The sequence below is a fragment of the Oryctolagus cuniculus genome, chromosome 13 (assembly GCF_051225735.1).
Source record: "Oryctolagus cuniculus isolate XC-2025 breed Fujian yellow rabbit chromosome 13, ASM5122573v1, whole genome shotgun sequence".
Classification (NCBI taxonomy): domain Eukaryota; kingdom Metazoa; phylum Chordata; class Mammalia; order Lagomorpha; family Leporidae; genus Oryctolagus; species Oryctolagus cuniculus.
In genome coordinates, this window is record NC_142879.1 from 38,234,677 (window position 1) to 38,259,698 (window position 25,022).

The window sequence follows — 25,022 nt, forward strand, 5'->3', positions numbered from 1 at the left end:
TGCACATTTTAAAATCTTTTCTTTCTGTTTCACTGTGGTGAGTTTAATTACAACGTGTCGTAGAGAGGATCTCTTTTGGTCATGTTTACTAGGGGCTCTATGAGCTTCCTGTACTAGGATGTCTCTGTCCTTCTCCAAACCCGGGAAGTTCTCTGCTAGTTTCTCACTAAAAAGGCCTTCTAATCCTTTCTCTCTCTTCATGCCTTCAGGAACTCCTAGAACCGGAATGTTGGGTTTTTAATAGTATCCTGTAGGTTCCCAACAATCTTTTTTAGATTTCTAATTTCCTCTTCTTTTCTTTGTTTTGACTGTATACTTTCCTGTTCTCTGTCTTCTAAGTCTGATATTCTCTCTTCTGCTTCACTGACTCTGTTTTTAAGGCTCTTTAATGCATTTGTCATTTGATCTATTGAATTCTTCATTTCATTTTGGTTTCTCTTCACTATCTCAATTTCATGTTCTGCTAGTTTCTGCACTTCATTTTGATTCCTCCTTAAGATTTCATTTTCACGAGAGAGATTTACTATCCTGTCCAGTAAGGATTTCTGTGGTTAAAGAATTTGTTTTTGAAAACTTCTAAATGTTCCCATCATAAATTTTTGAAATCCGTACCTGCATGTCTTCTATCTCATCATCTTCATAATCTTGGATTGGGGTGTCTTGTTCATTTGGGGGCGTCATAATGTCATCCTTGTTCTTGTTTCCTCGGTTTCCGCATTTGTTGCTTGTTATTGTGGAGATATTCTTTGGTTTCTTCTTCCTTCGCTGTGGTGTTTTTTCTCGTTATACTATGATTGTATTAAGTGGACTGTCTGCTTTTGATGGATCCTTAGAGGTTTGTGATGGGTGTGGCCAGATAACTCTGTTTGGTTCTTCAGGGCTAAGGGTGTGCCAAAGGTGACACACCCAGGTTAGGCGTGGTAAATCTCTCTCTCTCTCTCTTTTGTTTTTTTTTTGTTTGTTTGTTTGTTTGTTTTGATTCAGAAGGGAAGTAATTCCGCACAGCTGATTGGAATTGAAGGCAGTCAGTTTCTGAGCCCTGGCTCCTGTGGATATAATATTCATCTGCTCTGTGCCAAGGACCACACAAAGGATCTGTGCTGCCCTCAGTGTGAGCTCAAATTTCCATTCAGTCTCCCACCGGGTTGCCAAGGTTACTGAGTTTGTGGCATCTCCGGAGAGTACTCACCTTCTCTCACCCACCGGTTTTTTTTTTTTTTTTCACAGTCTCAGTTCATTAGCTCCACACATTCACTAGGTCCTATCCTCCTGTTATTTCACACCCCCCCCAGAGTCAGGTTTTTCTGCTTGGCTGAGGGTGGGTGCAGCCCTGAGGTTGTGCAGCTTTTACAAGTATGTCCAAAATGGTGCCTGCTCTTTGTCTTGCTCGCCTTTGAAAGGTGAGTGGAGAGAGAGATTTGTGCCCGTACCAGTCCCTTTTTTTTTTTTCCTCTCTCCTCTAGTTATCCTGGAGAACTTTCCCCCATGTGGCTTCAAGCCTCGTTCCCTCTAGGCTCTTCCTTCCGCTTTCCCGCTGGTGTCTCAGGCTACTGAGGTTTTGGCTCACCTCCCTTTCCAGCGCTGGTGCGTAGATTCCGCGGCTGGGGTCACGAGCCATGGGCAGCCATGCCCTCCATGTAGGTCCACTGTGAACCAGTAGTCCAGAAGAGATTCCTATGCTGTTTCTTCCCTAACTTTTCCTTGAACCTGCAGTATCCCCACTTTTACTAAACTGTCTTTTCCCGGACTATCAGTGTGCTCTCTTCCTATTCCGCCATCTTGCCGGAACCCGGAACTCAAACAATTTCAAAAGAAATGGAAAAGCATGGGACTACAATTCAAAGCAGCTGCATTTAAAAATGGAGTGAATATGAAAATCACAAGGGACAGAGAATTATAAATACCAGGGACAATAAAGTGATTTTAAACTCCCTGAAAGAAAATGTAGTTAGATTTGATTATGGCTACATAGTGAATATAAAACCATACAGCTCATAACTGTATCTGCTTATCAGCTGAATAATACCATTATATTCAGGAATTTAAAGGTGTGAGAGATATTTAAGGTAAAGACACTGTTTCACTTCTGAAATTTTGAGGTAAAGAAATCATTGATACTGATACATATGCACTAACGGTAGTCATTAATTCTATACTTGGGAAATAATCACATTGCTGTCTTCATCTTAACACACTTTATGTTTTTAAGATTTATTTATTTTACTTGAAGGTCACAGTTACACAAAGAGAGCAGGAGAGTCAGAGAGAGGGAGAGGGGGAGAGTGAGAGGGAGAGAGAGAGAGAGAGGTCTTCCATCTGATGGTTCACTCTCCAGATGGCCACAATGGCCGGAGCTGTGCCAACCTGAAGCCAGGATCCAGGAGCTTCTTCCAGGTCTCCCATGTGGGTGAAGGGGCCCAAGGCTTTGGGCCATCTTCTACTGCTTTCCCAGGCCATAGCAGAGAGATGTATTGGAAGTGGAGCAGCCAGGTCTTGAACTGGTGACAACATGGGATGCTGGCTTAGCAGGTGGTGGCCTCCCCTGCTATGCCACAGTGCTGGCCACATCTTAACACACTTTAAGACTGTGATAGAGTCAATAGAAATGCTCAGTCCAGCAGGAAGTATTTTTTTTTTTGAAATTAACATTCAATTCAGTGTTTTGTGTGAACTGTTCATCCCAGTTTTGATGCTATATCTCATAACTTTTCCTTTGTACCATGTTTATATATTTGTAGTTTATATAAATTGGCTTTTATTCATGCCAATTTGTTTTAAACCTAATGGATTCTCAGTCTCAGTTGTTTTTATGATCTCTCAGGAATCCTTTAATGTTTCCTATTATTAATAAATTGAATTTAATTTTTTCATTTTTATTTGTTAACTAGATTTACATTTTTACAATAAATTTATTCAATATTTTTATGTCAAGGCTCATTTTTATCATTTATGCATAAAAAGACCAATACAAAGATAATTGTTGTTGTCTGTGGTTTGTTAATGTGGCATCAGATGGCATCAGATCTCTTTTCAGAGTCATGAGAGCTCTCGTGTCATGAATCACAGTGATGTTTTGAGTAGAGGAGGGAAGTGTAGGAGCTGATATCAAGAAATGAATTGAAGATTGGAGTTGTCTTGTGTAGGGTTGGGGATTTTCCAGTTGCTTAATCATTTGATCTGACCCTGTCAAGGCAACCAAAGCTGGGTCTTGAAATTCAATACAAATATGTCAGGCTATTTTTTTTTAGTTTTATTTATGTATTGGAGAAGCAGAGCAAACAAAGAGCAGGAGTGACAGAGAGAGAGGTCTTCCATCTGCTGGTTCACTCTCCAAATGACCACAACGGCCCAGAGCTAGGCTGATCAGGAGCCAGGTATTTCTTCTAGGTCTCCCACATGATTCCAGAAGCCAAGCACTTAGGGCATCTTCCACTGCTTTCCCATGCCATTAGCAGGGAGCTGGATCAGAAGTAGAACAGCTGGAACAAGAACAGGCACTCATGGGATGCCAGTGCTGCAGGCAGAGGCTCAGCCTCAGTTTTCTAAAAAATATTTATTTTCACTTGTGAATGTTTACGAAACTTAAGTGGATACTTTCATGTATCTCGGAATAAATTCTTCAGAGCCAGCACAAAGTTTCCTTTTTGTCAATAAACTTTCCCTTCTGTGACACTTTTGACTCTCACAGTCCTGACTCTTGCCATCCAGGTTGTGAAGCATAATAAAGATCTTGGGCTACAATTCTTTCATTTATATTCATGACAGATAATACTGCCAGAATGTAAATTTTCCTTGGAGAGAAGATTTATTATGCATGTCAGATTTCTTTGTATAGATTGAAAATACTTTCACCTCACAGACATTTGGATAAAATTGAACACATACACCATACCAAATATTTCTTCTTTGAGGCATTATGAACAGAGTTACAGCATAATTCTAAATGCATTTTAAGCAAATAATTACAAAATTAAAGTATTCAATTCCAGTAGAGGAGAATTTATGAAATATTTATATGTTATTTGTTAAGCCAAAAATTAAATTTACATTGTTTTAATATATAGAAAAGTGGGATTTACAGTTTTATAACCATCTGTGCTCTGCCTACAGAAGTTCTGACAGCAACATTAAATAACCTTACTCTACCCTCAGAGAGCTTGCTAAAGAAGCTCAGGATTGAGCTGATTTGAGAAACTTGATTTTCTGTGGCTTTTGCCTGTCTCTGGGGGATCATGCAAGATGTATACAAATCAATCTAGGAAGCCTCCATGGGTTATACTTTAGGATCATTGTCCTCTACATAGTGTTGTGACACAGTAATTTTTATCTTATGAGTTGGGAAAAATACAGTTATCTAGCATGATTGGAAAAATTTTTATGAAGTATTGGGTATATATTTTGGTTTTCATGTTCTCTATTGGATGCCATTTTCAATGGTTGAGCAAAGATTCAGTGTGACTTGTGTAGGGGACCACTTTTGGTGGCATGCCACCTCTCTAAACTATCAAATGTTATAGAAATATGAAATCAGTAATAATAACTGTAGACCCAGATAGCCGTGTTTTAGATTTGGAGCCACGTGATCCTTGTTTCAACAACGCATCTCTACCATTACCACCCAAATGGCACAATGACCAATGTGCTAATGATGAGATGTTGCTGTGTTCTAATACAATTTCATTGCAAAACCAGATAAAGAGAAGATTTGTAAGGTTACAAGTAAAGCGTTTTGTTCTCCTATGTTTTTGCATGTTTACCTGGTAAGTATTTCCAAGTTTTCTATAGATAGAATAAAAACACATAGAATGTTAAGATCTTAAGGACTCTTAGAAAATAATCAAAAAACCCAATAGTACTCCAACCTGTGCCTCACATCTTAGCCAAGTGGTTGTTCATTTGGAACACCTAAAACTCAGAGATTTATCTGGTTAGAGTAAGTAGCAGAAATGAGATTTGAAGTTGCCGTATCCACCCCCCTCATTTTTTAAAAAAATTATTTACTTTGGAAGTCATTGAGACAGAGAGAAGGCTATCTTCCATTCACTGGTTTGCTCCCTAGATGGCCATGAAAAAAAAAGCTAACACTGGGCTGGGCGAAAGCCCACAGCTCCATATAGGTGTCTCTCAAGGGTGGCAGGGGCCCAGACATTTGGGCCATCCGGCACTGCTTTTCTGAGGCCTTTGGAAAGTTAGCAGCCAAGACCTGAACCAGCAGCCATATGAGATGTCGGTATTGCAGGTAGCAGCTTTACCCACTCTATCACAAAGCAGGCACCCAGTTTCCTGCATTCTAAGCCCACTACCCATCCTTTATCATGTTATAAATGTGTGTGTGTTTTAATTAGTAAGGGTAAATGGTCTGGTGTGCCCAACAGAAGAGAATAAGAAAAGAATTAGAAGAACCCCAATGAAAGAATACCAGAAAGGAATTCAAAGGCAACTGCCAGTTTGCAGAGGAAAACTGCATAGAAGGAAGATTTTTTTTTATTTAAAAAAAGATTTATTGATTTACTTGAAAGGTAGAGTTAGCAGAGAGAGGGAGAGACAGAGACTTGGAGACAACTTTCCTCTCCTGGTTTACTGCTCCAATGGTCTCAAAGGCTGTGCCTGGGACAGACCAAAGCCAGGAGCCTGGAATCCCATCCAGGTGTTCCATATGGGTTGCAGTGGCCGAAGGACCTGGGGTTTGTTCTGCTGATTTCCCAGGTACATTATCAGGGAGCTGGATGGGAAGTGGAGCAGCCATTACTTGAACTGATACCCACATGGGATGGGCTTAAGCCACTGTACTGCAGTGCTGGCTCCAGAGGACAGGTTATAGAAAACAGATCAGAATATTGGGATTTGATAACTGTTTAAAATTTTAATTTATTTTTATGTCTCTTATTATTATATTTGTCACAATTAATGAACCACACTCATCTGTCCCCTCTATCCTTCTAACCGAACACAGCTCTTAATTGAATTGAGTTTCTTTTTAGTTGCCACATATGAAGGAGAACATGTAATATTTGTCTGTCTGTGTCTGGCTTATTTCACTTAATATGATCTCCAGTTCCATCATTTTGCTGTAAATGACAAAATTTTGTGCTTTTTATGGCATTCCATTGTGTGTATGCACATCATATTTCTTTTTTTGTTGTTCCAAAAAGACCTTTCATAATGAGTAGACATTTCATAAGTACAACTTTAGGAATATAGTGATTCTTCCCACCATACCTGCCCTCCCACTCCCACTGCCACCCACCCATTCCCAGTCCCATTCTCTATTAAGATTCATTTTCAATTAACTTTATATACAGAGGACCAACTCTATACTATAAAGATTTCAACAGTTTGCACATACAACTTGTTCTATGAGAACAAGTTTTACAGTGAATTCCCATAATATAATCTTTGAGGACAGAATTCCTGTATGGGAAGTAAGTGCACAGTGTCTCCTATTGTTAACTTAACAAATAACACTCTTACATATGACATCAGTGATCACCTGAGGCTTTTTTTTTTTTTTTTTTTGACAGGCAGAGTGGACAGTGAGAGACAGAGAAAAAGGTCTTCCTTTGCCGTTGGTTCACCCTCCAATGGCTGCCACAGCCGGCGCACTGCGGCCGGCGCACCGCGCTGATCCGATGGCAAGAGCCAGGAGCCAGGTGCTTTTCCTGGTCTCCCATGGGGTGCAGGGCCCAAGGACTTGGGCCATCCTCCACTGCACTCCCTGGCCACAGCAGAGAGCTGGCCTGGAAGAGGGGCAACCAGGACAGAATCCGGTGCCCCAACCGGGACTAGAACCCGGTGTGCCGGCGCCGCAAGGCGGAGGATTAGCCTAGTGAGCCGCGGCGCCGGCCCACCTGAGGCTCTTGACATGAGCTGCCAAGGGTAGGGAAGCCTTTTGAATCTACAGTCACTGTCACCATATTCTTTTGTCCATTAATCTGATGATGGGTACCTTCACTGATTCCATAATTTGTGTATTTTAAAGGTTTATTTTTATTGATTTAAAATACAGAGTTATAGAGAGAGGTAGAGAGAGAAAAGAGAAGGCTTCCATCAATGGTTCACTTCCCAAATGGCTGCAATGGCCGGAGCTGAGCCGATCTGAAGCTAGGAGCCAGGAGCTTCTTTCAGGTCTCCCATATGGGTGCAGGGCCCCAAGGACCTGAGCCATCTTCCACTGCTTTCCCAGGCCATAGTAGAGAGCTGGATCAGAAGAGGAGGCCTAGAACCAACACTCATATGGGATACCAGCATTCCGGCCAGGGCTTTAACCGTTATGCCACAGCGCTGGCCCCAACCATAACTTCTGTATTGTGAACAGTGCTGGAATAAACATGTAGCTCCAGGTATTCATTTGATACAATGGTTTTATGGCTTTTGGAGATATACCCAGTGGTAGCATTCCTGGATAATATGGTAGTTTTGTTTTTAAAATTTTATGAAATCTCCATCTTGTTTTCCTGGTGGCTGCACTAATTTACATGCCCTCCAGCTGTGTTCTCCTTTCTTCTCATCTTAGGCAGAATTTGTTACATCTTTGTTTTTGATCATGGTCATTCTAAAAGAGGTGAGGTGATATCTTATTGTGGTGTTGGCTTCTGTTTGCCTGATGGCAGTGGTATTGATGACTTTTTCTTTTTTTTTTCTTTTCAACTTTTATTTAATGAATATAAATTTCCAAAATACAACTTTTGAATTATAGCAGCTTTTCACCCCATAACCTCCCTCCCACTCGGAACCATCCCATCTCCCACTCCCTCTCCCATTCCATTCTTCATCATCATTCATTTTCAATTATAATATATACAGAAAATCAACTTAGTGTATACTAAGTAAAGATTTCAACAGTTTGCACCCACACAGAAACACAAAGTGTAGAGTACCGTTTGAGTAGTAGTTTTACCATGAATTCTCATAGTACAGCACATTAAGGGCAGAGATCCTTCATGGGGAGCAAGTGCACAGTGACTCCTGTTGTTGATTTAACAATTGCCACTCTTATTTATGACGCTAGTAATCACCCAAGGCTCTTGTCATGAGATGCCAAGGCTATGGAAGCCTCGTGAATTCACAAACTCTGATCTTACTTAGACAAGGCCATTTTCAAAGTGGAAGTTCTGTCCTCCCTTCAGAAAAAGGTACCTCCTTCTTTGATGAACATTCTTTCCACTGGGATCGCGCAGAGATCTTTTATTTAGGTTTTTTGTTTGGTTGGTTGGTTGGTTGTTTTTTTTGTTTTTGTTTTTGTTTTTTGCTTCGATATCTTGGCTTTCCATGCCTGAGAAACTCTCATGGGCTTTTTAGCCAGATCTGAACGCCTTAAGGGCTGATTCAGAGGCCAGAGTGCTGTTTAGGACATCTGCCATTCTATGATTCTGCTGTGTTTCCCATTTCCCATGTAGGATCATTCTCTCCTTTTTAATTCTATCAGGTATTATCAGCAGACACTAGTCTTGTTTATGTGATCTCTTTGACAATCCTATCTTTATGATCAATTATGAACTTAAATTGATCACTTGGACTAGTGAGATGGCATTGGTACATGCCAGCTTAATGGGATTTAGAGTCCCTTGGCACAATTCTAGCTCTACCATTAGGGGTATGTCCGAGTGTCTGTGTGCCGAACTGTACATCTCTTCTTTCTCTTATTCCCACTCTTATTTTTAACGGAGATCAATATTCAATTGGATTTAAACACCTAAGAATAATTGTGTGTTAATTAAAGAGTTCAACCAGTGATATTAAGTAGAATTAAAAAATACTAAAAGGAATAAAATAGTAAGCTGTTCCTCAACAGTCAGGACAAGGGTTGATCCAGTCATTGTTTCTCATAGTGTCCATTTCACTTCTGCAGGTTTCCTTTTAGGTGCTCAGTTAGATGTCACCAATCAGGGAGAACATATGCTATTTGTCCCTTTGGGACTGGCTTATTTCACTCAACATGATGTGTTCCAGATTCCTCCATTTTGTTGAAAATGACCAGATTTTTTTTTACTGCTATATAGTATTATACAGAGTACATATACCATAATTTCTTTATCCAGTCTTCTGTTCATGGGCATTTAGGTTGATTCCCTGTCTTAGCTATTGTAAGTTGAACTGCAATAAAGATTGAGGTGCGGATTGCTCTTTTTTTGCCAATTTAATTTCCCTTGGGTAAATTTTGAGGAGTGGATGACTGGGCCACATGGTATGGCTATGTTCAGATTTAGAGGTATCTCCAAACTGTCTTCCATAGTGTTTTTACCAGTTTGTATTCCCACCAACAGTGGATTAGTGTGCCTTTTTCTCCACATCCTAGAAAGCATCTGCTCTTGGTTGATTTGTGTATGTGAGCCATTCTAACCGGGGTGAGGTGAAACCTCATTGTGGTTTTGATTTGCATTTCCCTGATGGCTTGTGATCCTGAACATTTTTTCATGTGTCTGTTGGCCCTTTGGATTTCCTCTTTTGAAAAATGGCTGTTTGAGTCCTTGGCCCATCTCTTAAGTGGGTTGTTTGTTTTGTTGTGGTGGAGTTTCTTGATCTCTTTGTAGATTCTGGTCATTAATCCTTTATCAGTTGCATAGTTTGCAAATAATTTCTCCCGTTCTTTCAGTTGCCTCTTCACTTTCCTGACTGTTTCTTTGCAGTACAGAAACTTCTCAATTTGAGGTAATCCCAATTGTTAATTTTGGCTTTGACTGCCTCTGTCTCTGGCATCTTTTCCAAGAATTCTTTGCCTGTGCCTATATCTTGCAGGGTTTCTCCAATGTTCTCTAATAATTTGATGGTTCAGTTCATAGATTTAGATCTTTAATCCATGTTGAATGGATTTTTGTGTGATGTGTAAGGTAGGCGTCTTGCTTCATACTTCTGCATGTGGAAATCCTGTTTTCCCAGCACCATTTGTTGAATAGTCTGTCCTTCCTCTAGGAATTCATTTTAGATCCTTGATCAAATAAAAGTTGGTTGTAGATGTTTGGTTTGATTTCTGGTGTTTCTATTCTGTTCCATTGCTCTATCCATCTGTTTCTGTACCAGTACCATGCTGTTGTGATTATAACTGCCCTGTAGTATGCTGCTGTGGCAGCTTTTGTCATTGTACTATGATTCTGTAGATAAGTGGACTGTCTGCTTTCAGTGAATCTCTTAGAGGCTTGTGGTAGGTGTGGTCAGAGATCTCTGTTCTGTTTCAGGATTAAGGGTGTGCCTAAGGTGACACACCTAGGTTTGGCGTGGTGTCTCTCACTGGATAACTAGGGCCGAAGCAGCCAGATTCCCCTGCAGTGTCTCTCACCAGGTAGCCAGGGCCAACCAAGCTTGTGGCGTCTCCCACTGAGACTACTCAAAGTCCTGACAACACTGTGAGTTCACCCACACTCTTAATTTTTTTTCCCACATTCCCAGTACAGAAGCTTTGAAAGAACCTTAATTAAAAAGCTCCACAGAAAATAACTAGTATTTGCTATAAAACTCTCTAGCTTCTAATTTTCCTTTGCTTCTCCTTCTAAAACAATTTGCAGACATAATTGATGAATTTATTAAACCTTTGTCATATCACTTCTTGGCTTTTTGGCTAAGATCTAGTATAGACCTTTGTCATGGTTTTCCCTTATTTCTGGATTGCCTTTTAAATTTGTTTATTCTGTGAGTAATACAAAAGTTTTATGGCTTGAAAAAAGATTCAGTTTTATGACATCAATTGAAATTGATATGAGTCTTTTCTAAAAGTAATTTTGAAGACTTAAATATTAGAATAAACATGTGTATGTGATAACAGAATAATGATGAACCTTTAATGACTATTATCAGAAAGATGTGTAAAAAACCTATTTTGACATCCATATTGTGTTGGTTTTTTTTTTTTTTTGAGGTTTTTTAGTATTTGAAAATCCTGAAAAAGACACACACCTATCAAGAAATAGGAGTAGGGATAGATAAAGAGACAGATATGGAGAAAGCAGCAGTCAAGACAGAAAGTTTCCATCTACTGGTTGTCTCCAACATGCTTGCAAAGGCCACCCAGTGCCAGGATCCAAGAACTCAATCCAAGTCTCCCATGTCAGGGACCCAACTACTTGAGCTGTTACCTAGGCATTCCAGAATGGCATTGGCAGGAAGCTGGAAATGGGAGCAGAAACAGGACAAAAACCCAGGAACCCAGACAGGAGATATGGGCACCACAACAGGAAGATGAATCATTAGGCCAAAAGCTTGTCCTCCTGAAGATTTTTCCTAAATCTTTTACTGACAGGAAGGATGATTGAATCAAATGTCGAGGTGCTCACAAAATCTTTTCTGTACATAATGATCAAATAATAGTAAGGAAATACTTGTACTAGGTATGAATGTAACTCTTTCTGAACTAAGAATTATCTTAAACAAGGCAAAGAAATATTTAATAAGAGCAGACAAATCATTGTAGTTATTATTTAAGTTTCACAAATGTACCAGGCTGGACAGATGGTGCAGTACAGTGGTCTATGTTCCCTGCTTGAGGTAGCTGCATCCCACATGGGAGTGTCTAACCCCAAGTCCTGGCTGCTCTGCTTCCTCATAATGCACATCCTGGGGGCAGCCACCAATGACTCCTCTATCTGAGTCCCTGCCACCCATGTGGTAGAGCATGATGGATTCTGAACACTGGTGTAAGACTGGTCCAGGCCTACTTTATACACAAAGTATAAAGTACTGTTTGGCCGGCGCCGCGGCTCACTAGGCTAATCCTCCTCCTAGTGGCGCCGGCACACCGGGTTCTAGTCCCGGTCGGGGCGCCGGATTCTGTCCCGGCTGCCCCTCTTCCAGGCCAGCTCTCTGCTGTGGCCAGGGAGTGCAGTGGAGGATGGCCCAAGTACTTGGGCCCTGCACCCCATGGGAGACCAGGGTAAGTACCTGGCTCCTGCCATCGGATCAGCGCAGTGCGCCGCAGTGCGCTGGCCGCGGCGGCCATTGGAGGGTGAACCAACGGCAAAAGGAAGACCTTTCTCTCTGTCTCTCTCTCTCACTGTCTAACTCTGCCTGTCCAAAAAATAAATAAAATAAAATAAAAATTTTTAAAAAAGTACTGTTTGAAGACCAGTTTTTCCATTAACTCTCATAGTATAACACATTAAGGAAAGAGATCCTACATGGGGAGTAAGTGCACAATGATTCCTGTTGTTGATTTAACAATTGACGTTCTTATTTATACGTCTGTAATCACCCAGGCTCTTGTCATGCAGCTCTGTACCTTTTTAGATGTCAACAATCAATTCAATTGTGTGCTTCTAATGAATTTGAATTATTAGTTCCAGTTAAAAGTAATGTTTGATGTGAGTAAACCCAGGAAATCAAGATAACAAAAGTAGCGAAAGAAATGAAGAAAAGAAGAGAGCATAGGAAATAAAGCAAAGAAATGAAGCAAGTATGTATACTTTAGGGTGATAAAGTAAAATAATTTGTATCTGGTCATCCATCCTTATATATAATTTGGTGTTGTTTAAATATTGCCACTTCATTTCATAGTATTTTAAGCCAAAAAGTGACTTGGGAAGGTAACAGAAAGCAGTCAGTTATGGAGAAATCAAGAAAGCTAATAACCCAAGAAATAGTCCAAGATAATATTTTACTGTCTTGTGCTGTTTCAGCTTTGGAGATGTGATATGGAAGAGTTTGAGGTTAGATTCTGAAAATGTAAATTAGGGAAAAATGTGGAAGCATACTCAGTAAAGCCTGGAGATTCTCAAATGTTAAGTATCACCAGGGAATCTCATTCAAAATGGACATGAAATCCATTGGATGTTGGCTTCTGCAAACAGAAGGTTAGGTTATTGCTATTCCAAACATTACTGGAAGCAGGATGGTGTTCTGCCATTGGAATACACTGCAGGCACTCATTTCTCCTTTTCAAACCTCTCAAGCAATGATTCCCAATTTTTCATGGAGATTAGTTATTCAGCTGAGAGTCATTTGAAGATTGAAACCTTGACTTGTTTTCTAATAGCTAATGTTTCATAAATTAGATGCTACATCAAATTTTTTTAAAAAGATTTTGTTTATTCACTTGAGAGATAGAATTACAGTCAGAAAGTAGGAGAGACAGAGGGAAAGATCTTCTGTCCACTGGCTCACTCGATAAATGGCCACAACAGCAGGAGCTGAGACCATCCAAAGCCAGGGACAGGAGCTTCTTCAGGTCATCCATGTGGGTGCAGGGACCCAAGCACTTGGGCCATCTTTACTGCTTTCACAGACCATAGCAGAGAACTGGATGGGAAGAGGAGCAGCTGGGACATGAACTGGTACCCATATGGGATGCAGGTGCCCCAGGCAGAGGCTTAGCCTACTGAGCCATAGCACCGGACCCTGCATCAAATCCTTTAGAAGACTAATATAACACACCAAATGAAGTGACTTTTGTAAATGAAAGACATTATAAAATTCATTCTTTCATACCAAAACTATATTTATTAGATATTACCGGATACTGAAATCTAAAATGATACTAATAAATTCTGTGACAGTTCAACTAGTTTTTTCTTTCTGATAAATATATTTCAGTATTGAAATCTTATAATGCATTATTAGTTAGATATGTTTTATGTAACTTCTTCCCTGATAGAGCAAGAAACATAAGATAGCTGAATGAGAGTTAAGCATTATGGCGCAGTGAGTTAAGCCTCCCCTTGGGAGGCCTGCATCCTGTACAAGTTCAAGATTCAAGGCCTGGCTCCTAAATGCTTGTGATCCAGCTTCCTGCTAATGTGTCTTTTTTTAAGTTTTTTTTTATTTTTTAATTTATTTATTTGATAGGTAGAGTTACAGACAGTGAGAGAGAGACAGAGAGAAAGGTCTTCCTTCCATTGGTTCACACCCTAAATGGCCACTATGGATGGCACTGCGCCGATCCGAAGTCAGGAGCCAGGTGCTTCCTCCTGGTCTCCCATGCGGGTGCAGGGGCCCAAGCATTTGGGCCATCCTCCACTGCCCTCCCGGGCCACAGCAGAGAGTTGGACTGGAGGAGGAGCAGCTAGGACTAGAACCCGGCGCCCATATGGGATGCTGGCACCACAGGCAGAGGATTAACCAAGTGAGCCACGGCACCAGCCCCTGCTAATGTGTCTTGGGTGTAGTGGATGTTGACAAAGTAGTTGGGATCCTGCAACACATGTGTGAGACCGAGATGGAATTCCAGGCTACTGGCTTCAACCTGACCTAACCATGGCTATTGTGGATATATGAGGAGTATGGAAGATATTTTGCTCACTGCCTCTCTTTATTGTCTCTATCTGTCTCACTACTTCTGCATTTCAAAGATACAAGTTTGCAATCATTTTTTAAAAATACCTAGGGGATGCAGAGTATAGAGACATAGCAGCAATCAATATGTGTATGAAAAAATAGGATGATTCTTGTTAATGAATCTTCTAAAAAGTATATCCAAGTTGCTCAGCTAGAAAAGTTTCTCTGCTTACAAATTATTTACACATTCAGGTTCACAGTTATCACAAACATGTATTTCCTAAATTAAGGAAGCACTGAAAGACATGATTGTAGTATAACTGTACAAATGGTTCTGATGTGTTACAGTAGTGGCACGCGGATGCATCTCTCATCAGGTTTCACAGTTATCCTCTCAGGATCCTGATTTGTTCTTCTAATAAAGATCACTTCCTCCCCAGTATTCAGCATGTCCACATTGATATATGGGCACTTTTAAATTTTATTTGCACCTCTCTGAATCATAATCATACTTTTGAAGTTTAAACAACATGTTTTAGTAAAACTATATGGTTATGTATTCAAATTTATCAGATTTTTAATTTTTATTTATATTAGCAATTGTATATATCTATGGTTTACAATGTGACATTTCGAAGTATGTAAACTATGTACCAGTAAAATCAAGGTAATCAGTTTTCCCATTTTTGATATTTTATTTTATTTATTTGAAAGGCAGAGTTACAGAGAGAGACAAGGAGAGACAGACAGAGAGATTTTCCATCCACTGTTTCATTCCCCAAATGTCTACAACAACCAGGGCTGGGCCATGCCAAAGCCAGGAGTCACATGGGAGACCAGGAGGAAGCACCTGGCTCCTGGCTTCGGATTGGCGTAGCTCCAGACATAGCGGCAATTTGGGGTGTGAACCAATGGAAGGAAGAAGACCTTCTCTCTGTCTCTCTCTCTGTCACTGTCTAACTCTATCTGTCAAATAAAAAAAAAAGCATAGCACCCAAACCAGTTTTCATAATACAAGAAGATGTATAGTGTCTCCTAGGCAGTCTGTTATCTTTAAAGAAGCAGAGTTTTTGGGCCAGCAGCATGGCACTGTAGGTTATAATGCTAACTATGATGCTCACATCTGATAGAAGTACCATTTTTCCCCCAGCTGCTTCACCTCATATACAGCTCCCTGATAAAGTCCCTGGAAAACAGCAGAGTGCCCAAGTACACGGGACCCCTGGCACCCAAGTGGGAGATCCAGCTGGAGCTGCAGGTTCCTGGTCTTAGCCTAGCCCAGCACTTGCTGTTGAGGCCTTTTGCAGAGTGAACCAGCAGATAGAAACTCTCTGTGTATCTTTCTCTCTGTATAATTCCACCTGTCAAAGAAGTAAAATCATTCTTTTCATGAAGCGATAAACTATCAGTGAAAGCTTAATCATAAACTCTCAGTTGAGAAGATAAAAATACATCTTATTTTTCGTTTTTAAAAAGTTAAGGCTTTCATCATACTATGCTAAGTAATACATGTAACTAACAATGTAGATCTTTCAGGGTATCTAGACATAGTAGTACAAATGTTAAAAAGTGCTAGTTAAAATAACACTATTTGAGTGAACACTAGACATTTATCTCACTATTGTGCTAAGAGTGCCTTCTGGATTTGAGGCTTACCCACAGCAAAGAACTGAAGGGTGTGATTCCAATAATAAGACCCAGTGTTTTTGCTGTTATAGACAGTAGCAAGGAAAGAACACCAAATGGACTATGTTCAAGAAGCTGTTGTGTGGCCATTGCAGAATTGGTATGCATGAAAGTGAGGTAGCTGAATTGGAATGTGTCAGTACTCCAACACAGAATGACTTAGAAACAACGCCTCTGAAAGCCTAAGAATGCCTTGAAAGAAGAGAACATAATCAACCACAGGTATATCAAGATTTGAATTTAAATTTCTGGTTTCATACTGTTTTGTTTGCTTTAATACCATAGAATACACCAAGTGAAATTCCCCTTCAGCCTATTGTTTCAGAACCAGCAGTTTCCAATTTCATATCTAATTTAATACATTTTAGCTAGTTGGAAAACTTGAAATATTTTTAGGATCTGTAGTAAGGTATAGCTAATTATTGTCCTTAGAATAGAGACAAAGAAATTCCTAAATAGGGTTTGGTCTTCTCATTTTATAAACTCTCTTAACCCATTCAATATGACACTGGACATAGGATTGTCATAAACTGCCTTCATTGTGTTGAATAATGTTCCTTCTTTTATTTATTTTTTTTTATTTTTTTTTATTTTTTGACAGGCAGAGTGTACAGTGAGAAAGAGAGAGACAGAGAGAAAGGTCTTCCTTTTGCCACTGGTTCACCCTCCAATGGCCGCCGCGGCTGGCGCACTGCAGCAGGTGCACCACGCTCATCCGAAGCCAGGAGCCAGTGCTTATCCTGGTCTCCCATGGGGTGCAGGGCCCAAGCACCTGGGCCATCCTCCACTGCACTCCTGGGCCACAGCAGAGAGCTGGCCTGGAAGGGGGGCAACCGGGACAGAATCTGGCGCCCTGACAGGGACTAGGACCTGGTGTGCCAGCGCCGCAAGGTGGAGGATTAGCCTATTAAGCCACTGCGCCAGCCCAAGAATGTTCCTTCTAAACCCAATTTGCTTAGAGTTTTCATCAAAAAAGGCTGTTGTGTTTTATCAAATGCTTTCTCTGCATCTATTGAAGTAATCATATGGCTTTTGTTCTTCAATTTGTTAATGTTATGTATCACATTGATTGATTGATTGGTGAATGTTGAACTATTCCTACATCCCTGGACTAAATCCCACTTGGTCCAGGTGAATGATCTTCCTGATGTGTTGTTGGATTTGACTGGCTATTATTTAGTTGAGGATTTTTGCACCTATGTTCATCAGAGAAATTGGTCTGTTATTTCTTTTTCAGATTTAGGAATAAAATAAAGTTAAATTAATTAATTAAATAAAATATATCAGCATTATGGAGGGAATTTGGGATGATTCCTTCCCTTTGAATTTTTTTGAATAGCTTGAGAAGAATTGAAATTATTGGAGTTTCTTTAAATGTCTGATAGAATTCAGCAGTGGCTGGCGCCGCAGCTCAATAGGCTAATCCTCCACATAGAGGCGCCGGCACACCAGGTTCTAGTCCCGGTCGGGGCGCCGGATTCTGTCCCAGTTGCCCCTCTTCCAGGCCAGCTCTCTGCTGTGGCCCGGGAAGGCATTGGAGGATGGCCCAAGTCCTTGGGCCCTGCACCCCATGGGAGACCAGGAGAAGCACCTGGCTCCTGCCATCGGAGGATGGTGCACCGGCCGCAGCGCGCCAGCCGTAGCGGCCATTGGAGGGTGAACCAATGGCAAAAGGAAGACCTTTCTCTCTGTCTCTCTCTCTCTCACTATCCGCTCTGCCTGTCAAAAAAAAAAAAAAAAAAAAGAATTCAGCAGTGAAGCCATTTGGTCCTGGTCTTTTCTTTGCTGGGAGGGTCTTTATTACTGTTTCAATTTCTTTTTTTTAAAGATTTATCTATATATTTGAAAGTCAGAATTACACAGAGAATGATACACACACACACACACAAATACAGAGAGAGAGAGAGAGAGAGAGAGAGAGAGAGGTCTTCCATCTGCTGGTTCACTCCCCAGATGGCCACAAAGACTGGAGCTGTGCCAATCTGAAGGAAAGAGCCAGGGGCTTCTTCCAGGTCTTGGGCCATCTTCCACTATTTCCCAGGCAATAGCAGAGAGCTAGATAGGAAGTGGAGTAGCCAGGTCTCGAACCAGCGCTCATAAGGGATGCCAGCACTGCAGGCAGTGGCTTTACCTGCTACGCCACAGTGCTGGCCCCAACTGTTTCAATTTCTGTGTTGGATATTGATCTGTTTAGGTTTTTGATGTCTTTATGGCTCAGTTTAGGTAGGCTGAATGTGCCCAGGAATCTATCCATTTCTTCTTGTTTTCCTGATTTGTTGGCATCTAGCTCTTTGTAGTAATTTCTGATGATATTTTTTCTTTCTGTGACGATTGTTGTTACATTTCCTTTTTAATCTATTTTTATTTACTTGTGTCTTCTCTCTCTCCATCTGTTTTTTGGTTAGTTGGGCCAATGGTGGGTCAATTTTGTTTTTGTTTTTGTTTTTGTTTTTTCAAAAAACCAGCTTTTCACATCATTTATCTTTTGTATTTTTTTCTTTTAAATTTGTTTATTTCTTCTCTGATTTTAAATATTTCTTTTCTCCTGCTAGTTTTGGGTTTGGTTTGCTGTTGTTTTTCTAGGTCCTTGAGATACATTGATAGATCATTTATTTGGTGACTTTCCAATTTCTTGATGTAGGCACCTATTTCTATAAACTTGATCTTAACAATGCTTTTGCTGTGTCGCATATGTTTTGATATGTTGTATTGCTGTCTTCATTCATTTCCAGAAATTTTTTGATTTCTTTTTTGATTTCTTCTATGATCCACTGTTGATTCCAGAGCATGTTGTTCAGTCTCCATGTGTTTGCATATATTCTACAGATTCTTGAGTTGTTGATTTCCAGCTTCATTCCATTGTGGTCAGAAAAGATGCATGGTTAATTTTTTTTTATTTTCTGAGGCTTGCTTTATGGCCTCACATGTGGTCAATCCTAGAGAAAGTTCCATGCACTGATGAGAAGAATGTGTATTTTGCATCTGTAGGATAAAAAGTTCTGTAGGTATCCATTTCGTCCATTTATTCCATAGTGTCAATTATCTCTGTTGTTTTCTTGGTGATTTCTTTTTGTCTGGTTGATCTACTCATGCAAAGTGGAGTACTGAAGTTCCCCATTACCATTGTATTGGAGTCTATGTCTCCCTTTAGATTTATTAAAATTTCTTTAAAATAGACAGATGTTCTGTAATTAGATACATATACATTTATAATAGTTACATCTTCCTGTTGAACAATCCCTTAATCATTACATAATGTGGTTCTTTGTCTCTCCTAATAGTTTTTGTGTAAAGTCTATTTATTCTGGTATTAGAATGGCTGTACCTGCAATTTATTTTTCTTTCCATTGGCATGGAATATCTTTTTCCTTACTTTCACTTTCAGTTTGTGTTTATCTTTGTTGGTGAGATGTGTTTCTTGTAGGCAGCAAATACATAGGTCTTAACTTTTAGTCCATTCAACCTGTCTGTATCTTTTAACTGGAGAGTTGAGGCCATTTACATTCAAGGTGGCTATTGATAAGTAACAACTTTGGCCTTCCAGTTTTCAAAAATATTCCTATTGTTTACCTTGGATTTCCTTTGTACTTTTTCTGGGAGATGTACTGCCTTTACCTTTTTCATAATGGTGACTATGTTTCTGCGTTTCTGTGTGTAGCATATCATCTTAAGCATCTTGTAAGGCTGGATGAGTGGTGACAAATTCTTTCAATTTCTGTTTGTTATGGAAGGTCTTTATTTCACCTTCATTCATAAATGAGAGCTTATAGGGTATAGTGTTCTGGGATGACAGTTTTTTTCTCTTAAAACTTGGAGTATATCTTGACATTCTCTCCTGGCCTCTAAGATTTCTGATGAGAAGTCAGCTGTGAATCTAATTGGAAATCCTCTGAAAGTAAGCTGATGTTTCTCTGGGGCACATTTTAAAATCTTTTCTTGGCCGGCGCCGCGGCTCACTAGGCTAATCCTCCGCCTTGTGGCGCCGGCACACCGGGTTCTAGTCCCAGTCGGGGCGCTGGATTCTGTCCCGGTTGCCCCTCTTCCAGGCCAGCTCTCTGCTGTGGCCAGGGAGTGCAGTGGAGGATGGCCCAGGTGCTTGGGCCCTGCACCCCATGGGAGACCAGGAAAAGCACCTGGCTCTGGCTCCTGCCATCGGATCAGCGTGGTGCGCCGGCCGCAGCGCGCCGGCCGCGGCGGCCATTGGAGGGTGAACCAACGGCAAAGGAAGACCTTTCTCTCTGTCTCTCTCTCTCACTGTCCACTCTGCCTGTCAAAAAAAAAATCTTTTCTTTATGCTTTACTGTAGAGAGTTTGACTAAATTGTGTCATGGTAAAGATCTTTTCTGGTCACGTCTGTTAGGAATTCTATGTGCTTCCTGTACTTGAATGTCCTTTTCTTTCTCCAAATTAGAGAAGTTTTCTGTAATTATCTCACTGAAAAGACCGTCTAATCCATTCACTCTTTCCACGCCTTCAAAGAATTCCTAAGAGCTGAATACTGGGTCATTTGATAGTATCCCATAAATCTCTGATACTGTTTTTTAGTTTCCTAATTTCTTCTTCTTTTTTTGTTCAGACTGCAAAATTTCCAGAGATTTGTCTTTTTATTCAGATATTCTTTCTTCTGCCTCACTGAGTCTGTTCTTAAGGCTTTCCACCTATTTTATTTGTTCTATTGAATTTTTCATTTCCATTATTTCATTTTGATTTATCTTTGAAAATCTCAATTTCTTGGGGAAAAATTTTCATTCATGTCATGTATGGATTTCTTTAGTTCATGAATTTGCTTCTGATTCCTTCAAAGTAATCCGTTGAAATTACATTCTTTCTCTAAAGTAGGAATCTATTTGAAGAATTTCAGCAAAAGATTTACAAGGTAATGAGTTGTGAAGTTACTAAAGAGAGGAAAGTAGTTCAAGATTGTAGAACTATGGGAGTCTTCATTCTACCCAAATACCATTGTACTGTGATACTTCTGTAGGTTGTTAAGTGTTATCAGGAGAAAAATAGAGAACTGAGTCTGTTGGCTAAGTAACATAATACTGATTGTGTAGGAAGATGACGCCTTCTCTCTTACCTGATTACAATAATCATCAAGAATGTGTATGCTTGAGTAAAAGAAGGTTAAGTGGTGTATATGGTGATATTATCCAAAGTACAGATGCTGCTGGACATTTGATGGTCTCATTGTTAAATTGAAAGTATATGAAACTTGTAAAACTTAAATAAATACATACAAAAATAAAGTATATAACAATGTTTATAATGCATCTAACATCCTCAACATCCTAGCTCGACACATTCTACTGCTGAGTGTTGGATATTTGCCCTTGTGTTTGTGCAGTTGAGTAGGAGCTGGAACTCACTACTGCTGGCTAGCATTCTGAGAGCATATAGTATGTCATGTTACTAGCTCAGGAAAAGGTCAAAATTCATAGTACGTGTCCTTTGGAATGCTTAGCACTTGTGTGCCATCATACATATGAACAGTCATATGTCAAACCATCACAACTATAAAACCAGTTGTATATGCCTTTGGATTAAATATAAACATTATTTAACATCAAGGTGATGTATGAAATGGTAAGAAAATTATCTTATTTAGTAGATCTGAAGCACCTGCCACAGAAACATGATGGCATTGAGGAAAGGCTGTCTGAATCAGAGGCATCAATGAAAAACATGGAACAGTATTATCTTAAAATATAAGACAAAGGATCTAATGAACAAATTAGGTAGCATCAACAGAAAAGTACGTATAATATTTAACATGTTAGTAGGAATTCTAGAGCTTGTTAAATGATATAAGAGTTTGGGGATATAAATTAAAGTAAAATACTGCTTTTTTGAATATTAAAATTTTAGTACCATCTGATTATTACAATGCACTTATTTCTTAAACCCTGAGTCTACTTAATTATTATAATTACATTGTTTATTAAAATTACATTCACTGTTTAAAAATTGAGAAATGTGTATCATTTTTTCACAGAAAATGAAGGCCTTTTTTTCCAATCAAAATTATTTTTATTGGTAAACAAGTCAGATTAATCAGAGAATTATTTAGAAAAATATTATTTAGAAAATAATTATTTCTTTTTTTAAAAATTCACCACTAAAAATAATATTCAACAAATAAAAAGTAAGAAGACCACAGTTCTGAAGGAGTATAAACAAGGGATAAAAACAACAAGCAAATCACAAGATGTCCATTTCATTCCTGTACTTTTTTTTATTCTACATTATCTGAAACATATCAGAAAAAAAAAACATGATATTTGTCTCTTCGGAACTGGCTTATATCATTAAGCATCATGATTTTTGAGTATATGCACTTTGTTGCAAATGACTAGATTTCCTTCTTTTATTGTCTGAATAGACTCCATAGCTTATATACACCCCATTTTCTTTATCCAGCCATCAGCTGATGGACATCTGGGTTGATTCCATAGCTTAGCTATTATGAATTGAGCTGCAATAAACAGGGGAGTACAGATAACTCTTTGACATGCTGATTTCATTTTGTTTGGATTAATATCCAGGTTTTGGATGGCTGAATCATGAGGTTTATCTATTTTCAGACTGAGGAATCTCCACACTGTCTTCTCTAATGGTTGTACTAATTTACATTCCCACAACAGTACATTAGGGCACCTTTGTACCACATTGTTGCTTTTTTGATTGTTGAATGAATAATCATTCTAAGTGGTGTAAAATGAAGCCTCATTCTGGTTTATATTTCCATTTCCCTGATGGCTCGTCATCCTGAGCATTTTCCCATGTGTCTGTTGGCCTTTTGAATTGGAGATGCGTGGATTAACAAATCTGGGGATTCAGTACTACTCCATTGATCTTCATGTCTATTTTTGTGCCACTACCAGGCCGTTTGGATTATAACTGCCCTGTAGTCTGTCTTGAAATCTGATATTCTGATGGTTGCACCTTTTTTTTCTTCCTTAATATTGCTTTAGCCTATCAGGGTTTTTCAGGTTTCCTTATGAATATTAGCATCCTTTTTTCTAGATCTGAGAAGAATGTCATTGGTGTTTTGATTGTTATTGCATTCAACCTGTATACTGCTTGAGTAATAAGGAAATTTTGATGATATTAATTTTTCCAATTAATGAACATGGAAGCTTTTATCATTTTTGAGGCTATTCTGTTTCTTTCTTTGATGCTTTGTAATTCTCATTGTAGAAATATTTCACATCCTTGGTTAAGTTTATCTCAAGGAATTTAAACATTTTGTCATAGTTGTGAACGCTACTAATCGAACAACTTCTTGCTCAGCCAAAGCTTTGCTTGTGCATATAAAAGCTATTAACTTTTGGATGTTGGTTTTATATCCCGCCACTTTACCAAACTCTTATGAGTTCTAATATTCAGACCGGCACCATGGCTCACTTGGTTAATCCTTCACCTGCGGTGCTGGAATCCCATATGGGTGCTGGGTTCTAGTCCCGGTTGCTCCTCTTCCAGACCAGCTCTCTGCCATGGCCTGGGAGGGCAGTGGAGGATGGCCCAAGTGCTTAGGCCCCTGTACCCGCATGGGAGACCAGGAGGAAGCACCTGACTCTTGGCTTCAGATTGGTGCAGTGCCAGCTATAGCGGACATTTGGGGAGTGAACCAACAGAAGGAAAACCTTTCTCTCTGTCTCTCTCTCTCACTATGACTCTACCTGTCAAATAAAAAATGAGTTCTAATACTCTCTTACTGGAGTCTTTTGGTTCCTCTCTATATAGGATAATGTCAGTTGCAAACAAATGATTTGATTTGCTCCTTTCCATTTAGTATCCCTTTGATTTCTTTTTCTTACCCAGTGGCTCCAGCAAAAACTTCCAATACTATAATGAATAGCAATCGTGAAAGTGGGTTATTTTTGGTTTCTGAATCTTAGTGAAAATGCTTTCAATATTCCCACATTCAACATGATGCAGGCTGTGGCTTTTACCATTTATTGCCTTGATTATGTTGAATCTTCCATCTATACACAATTTTCTGAAGTATTTTTTATCATGAAAGGATATTGTATTTTATCAAATACTTTCTCTGCATCTACTGAAAGGTATATGTTTTTTCTTCAGTTTGTTAATGTGATGGATCATATTTATTGATTTGTGTATGTTGACTCATTCCTGCACACCAAATCCCATAAGGTCTGGGTAAATGGTCATTCTGATGTGTTGTTGCATTTGACTAGTTAGTATTTTGCTGAGGACTTGTGTATATATGTTCATTAGGGATATTGGTCTATAGTTCTCCTTCCTTGTATCTTTTTCTGGTGTTGGAAATAGGATAACACTGGCCCTGTGGTAGCAGTTTGGGAAGGATTCCATTCCTTTCAATTGTTGAATAGTTTGAGAATTGGAATTAGTTCTTAAAACGTTTGGTAGAGCCGGCACCGCGGCTCACTAGGCTAATCCTCCACCTTGCGGCGCCGGCACACCGGGTTCTAGTCCCGGTTGGGGCGCCGGATTCTGTCCCGGTTGCCCCTCTTCCAGGCCAGCTCTCTGCTGTGGCCCGGGAGTGCAGTGGAGGATGGCCCAAGTGCTTGGGCCCTGCACCCCATGGGAGACCAGGATAAGTACCTGGCTCCTGCCATTGGATCAGCGCGGTGTGCCGGCCGCAGTGTGCTGGCCAAAGCGGCCATTGGAGGGTGAACCACCGGCAAAAAGGAAGACCTTTCTCTCTCTTTCTCTCTCTCTCTCTCACTGTCCACTCTGCCTGTCCAAAAAAAAAAAACGTTTGGTAGAATTCAGCAGTGGAACTATCCAGTCCTGGGCTTTTCTCTGTTGGAAGGTTGCTTATTACTGATTCAGTCTCTATCTTTGTTATTGATGTATTTTGGTTTTCTGCGTCTTCATGACTAAGTTTTTGTATGTGTCCAGGAATCTGTCCACTTCTTCTAGATTTTCCAATTTGTTGGCATATAGCTGTTTGTCAAAATTCCTGATTATTTTTATTTCTGCACTATCCATTGTTACATCTCCTTTTTTCATCTCTGATTTTATTAATTTGGGACTTATTTTTTTTTGGTTAGCTGGACCAGTGGTGTGTGCATTTTATTTTTTCAAAAAACCAGCTCTTAAGCCGGCGCCATGGCTCACTAGGCTAATCCTCCGCCTTGCGGCGCCGGCAC

At 39.8% G+C, this 25,022-nt stretch overlaps 1 pseudogene; it reads left to right on the forward strand.

Annotated features, from left to right (window-relative positions):
- The first annotated feature begins 1,616 nt into the window (after positions 1–1,616).
- The window catches only part of LOC149122546 (non-histone chromosomal protein HMG-14 pseudogene), a 37,222-nt pseudogene continuing 13,816 nt past the window's right edge, over positions 1,617–25,022 (forward strand).